Source organism: Rhinopithecus bieti, unplaced genomic scaffold, assembly GCF_001698545.2.
Source record: "Rhinopithecus bieti isolate Rb0 unplaced genomic scaffold, ASM169854v2 scaffold_6946, whole genome shotgun sequence".
Taxonomy (NCBI): Eukaryota; Metazoa; Chordata; class Mammalia; order Primates; family Cercopithecidae; genus Rhinopithecus; species Rhinopithecus bieti.
Window position 1 is genome coordinate 1,165,373 of NW_016805697.1, and position 4,026 is coordinate 1,169,398.

The 4,026-nt window shown below is 41.5% G+C and overlaps 1 pseudogene; it reads left to right on the forward strand.

Moving 5' to 3' along the window:
* LOC108530538 (nuclease EXOG, mitochondrial-like) overlaps positions 1-2,742 on the forward strand; it is a 43,941-nt pseudogene extending 41,199 nt beyond the window's left edge.
* Positions 2,743-4,026: the final 1,284 nt, after the last annotated feature.

The following is a 4,026-nucleotide window of genomic DNA, read 5'->3' on the forward strand; positions in this document are numbered from 1 at the left end:
AAAAAAAAAAAAAAAAAAAAAAAAAAAAATTAAGTTAATAAATAAGTAAACAAGAACATGTGTGATATCATCTGTAATGAAGCAGACATGCCCTCCTTACACTAATATATTGTAGTGGCTTTGCTTTTTGCTTTTTTTTTTTTAAGACATGAGGTCTCGGTCTGTCACCCAGGCCGGAATGGAGTGGTGCGATCATAGCTCACTGCAGCCTCATACTTCTGGGCTCCTCAAGTGATCCTCCCACCTGCACTTCCTGAGTAGCTGGTACCACCCACGTGTGCCACCACCCTCAGCTACTAGTGACTTTGCTTTAAAGAAATGGTGGAATCCTAAATTTACAAGTAAAAATTCCCCTAAAAGATGAAAGATCTACAATTTTTTGGTTGGTATTTTATTTGACTTGGGAACTAATTGTTGAGGAAGCTATGACACCTGCAGATGGAGGGCTGATCTTGTATGAAGTTAACAGGAGGACCGAGTCCACAGATGACACTGCATTTGTGTCCCTCTGGATGTGTAGTATTGTGAAGGCACTGCTTAGTTTCATGCCTCCAAATTATGCATCGCCTTTGATGTATCTGTTCGTCCTTCTTGGAACTCAGGGTTGTAGAGTCTCTTCCTCCTGGGACCTGAATTTGTCTTGGAGGTGGCTTTTAGAAATCCTCTATGTGTTATCCTGTTGACATGCACTGTGTATTTGTTTCTTCTTTCTCCTCTCATGAACCTGCTATTCTTCCATTTCTGTCTGTGTAGAATCACTCAACGACTACAGTTTCTGCTCACTTAATGTGTTCTATATATTCGTACTATATGCTAGGCTCAGTGCTTGCCACGTATTGTCTCACAATGACCCTCTGAGGTAGATACCACTATCCCCATTTTATTTGTGAGCAAATTGAGGCTTAAAGAGCTTAGTGTCTTGGCCAAGGTTCACCTTTCCAAAGTAGGCATCCAGAAAGTATGAGGCAGACAGTTCTAAAGAAGAAAGATAGCTGAGGTCAATTCAAATTTTCCCTGACATGGATGGAGGTTTTTGACTCAGAAATACATACCGATTTCCATGGGTATCTGTGGGCCCCTGACCTGCTTGGTAAAAAGGGTCTGATTTTTTGTCTGCTATGTGAGCTGAAGAAACCTTAATGTCCTCTGAACTGAACCTTCCTTTGCTCTTTGGAAGGAGGTGGTCACCACAGGTACTTGGGAGTTAGAGGACAGTACTTTGTAGGGTTGATCAGAGACCCTGCTTGCCTGAGGGACGTAGTTCTTTTAGTGACCAGATGGTGCCAAATCAATGTTCCTTGCTTTCCAGATGAGCTTTTTGTTCTTAAGATTAAGGAGGCTGAGAAGGGTCTGCCCACAGTCACTAGCTTACGGTTTGCTGGCCTCTGTGCCTGCTTGTCTACCTGGGTAGCACTGGGCAGGTGGTGCTTTGAGCCAAAGGTCCAAAGGCAGTTAACATTTCTGGGGAAAACAGTGGCTGTTTTTCTGAGCCAGATCTCTAGATTTGGGTTTACATGGAGTCTTTTCATGGACTATCCTGAGTATTGGTGGTAAAATGTCTTGGGGCATAAAAATTTGTCTGAATCTGACATACCACTGCTATCTTTCCAAGTGGTATTACAAGAAAAAACATTTTGTGGTGTGTTTGTTCTAACAGAAATGCCAAGGCTTTAAGATAAAGATAAGATGATAATGGGAAAAAAGAAAAACAAATATAAAGTCCTTCAGGGAAATGTTTTCATATCTCTCAGGCCAGCCTGACTCAATCTCAACTCCCTTCAGTCAATATAACTTAATTATACAGTTTATTATTAATAATAGTTTTATTATTACATGCAGTCCTCATTTTATACTCCTGGTTGCCTAAAATTTGCAGCTATTTTATTTTATTTTTACATAATTTCATTATGAGATAAAGAGTTTCTACCAATTTATCATTTAGCATTTATCCAGGAAAAGATTGTGTAAAGGAAAAGACTACCATTTGTCCAGAAACCAAAGCATGTTCTCTAAAAGAAGTCATCAAAGTAAAACTGAAGTGTGGAAGTAATAACATTGTTATCATGCTTCCTTTTGAAAACAGCTGGTTATCACACTTTAGAAAACCATGGGCTCATTGACTGTCTCAAAAGGCACACAGACCTTTGGCATCATTGTACCAGTGAGTACCTATCCCACCATATGGTGTCTGAGCTGGTGAAATCTATTTATATAATCCTACTGGTGTTCTTTGTACATGTGTTAAACAATCAAGGTGAAATGGTATTACTATCAAAGATAGTCAAGTGAGGAGAGGCAATTATAAGCAGCCAGAATCTGAGAAACAGCTGTGACATTCACTCATTTCGCATTCAGGCTTGTTTTTCCGCAATTTCTTTTCCTATGTGTGGCTATGCTACCACTAGATGGCAGTGCAATGGCATTCTGGTGGTCTTCAAACGCAGAGCCACATATAGGAAGAGCTTCAGGACTTCCCCTCAGCCTGACTGAAAAGCAGAACTGAGACTTCCACTGCCTTCACTCATCCATCCATCCATCCATCCATCCATCCATCCATCCATCCATCTATCCATCCACTCATTCACCCAACAAATATTCATTGCCTTTAAAAATAACTCTTGATAATTACACAGTTGAGTTTAAAATGATATTGCCAGAATTATATTAAAGATGACTGAAGGAGACCAGACTGAAAATGAACAGATTGAAGTACATTGCTCGTGCACTGTCAGTACAGGGTAGAAGTCCAAAAGTGGGTGCTAGGATGTTTCCAAGCCCAAGGGATCAAGCATTAGGTTTGGTCTCAAATCAAGGAGGTAGTGAAGGGCTGAGGGAGCCTTGGGAGCCATTTCTTGGGATGGGATCAGAAATCTAAAGTAATTGAAGGTCAGAGTTTTGGAACCAGAGGAACAGATAGCCACCAGTCAGAAACAGGGTAGTGTAAATGACTTTTGGTCGCTGGTGTCCTTGTGGATCCAGGCAATTTTGTAGAATTCTCACACATACAGCTGCCAGCAGAGGCAATTTGGTACTCAGCTTGCCAATTTTTAACCACGTACTATGATTTTCCTTGTACACAGTCAAGGAGAGAAGCATTTGGTTTCTTTGCTTACATATTCGCTGCTTGTATACTTCTTTCCTGTTCTGTTGTTTCTAGCCTGTATTTCACCTGTATCTGTTAGAAGTTTTAACTGCTTTACTAAGAGACCTTTGTAAGACTACTCCAAAACTAAAAAGGGTCTGGGCATGGTGACTGACACCTATAATTCCAGCACTTTGGGAGGGCAATATAGCAAGACCCCATCTCTACAAAAAATACTTAAAAATTAGCTGAAAATGGTGGTGCGTGCCTCTAGTCCCAGCTACTTGAGAGGCTGAAGTGGGAGCATCACTTGAGCCCAAGAAGAGGTTGCAGTGAGCTGTGATCATGCCACTGCACTCCAGCCTGGGCAACAGAGTGAGACCCTGTCTCTAAAACAAAACAAAATGAAACAAAACAAACAGAACACTAATGACAGAAGTGGATTATTCTCCCCATCTGACTTCTTCAGTTCAAACTGCCTTCTACCAGAACAATAAAAAGGGCAAAATTTGCTATCCCCTAATGATCGAAAGTGTGATTTTATTCTTTCAATATGTAGAGAGAACCACATACAATTGAGAGGGGAAGTTTTCTCAGGTAATGGCTTTTAAATCTTTTAGAACCCAAACCTCAATCAGAAATATATGTTACTTCACAACTGTGGCAGCCCCTGGCCTGTTTGCTGTCAAATCCACTCCTGTTCTGCTGCAATGTCATGGGGATGCTGATCCAACAGGCTGTGTTTCTGAGGCTCTCAGGTTGTTAAGTGATTCCTGGCTGGGTCCTACTGATACAAGGCCCTGCCACAACGCTGGAGAGTAGGAAGAATGGAAAAGCTAGGATGATTCTCTTTGCCTTTCTCTGCCGGAGGTGCATCTCTGACAGTGGCTACGTCTCCTCCCTGGCTCCAGCTCCAGCCAGAAAGGCCCTCCTGTCATTAGATG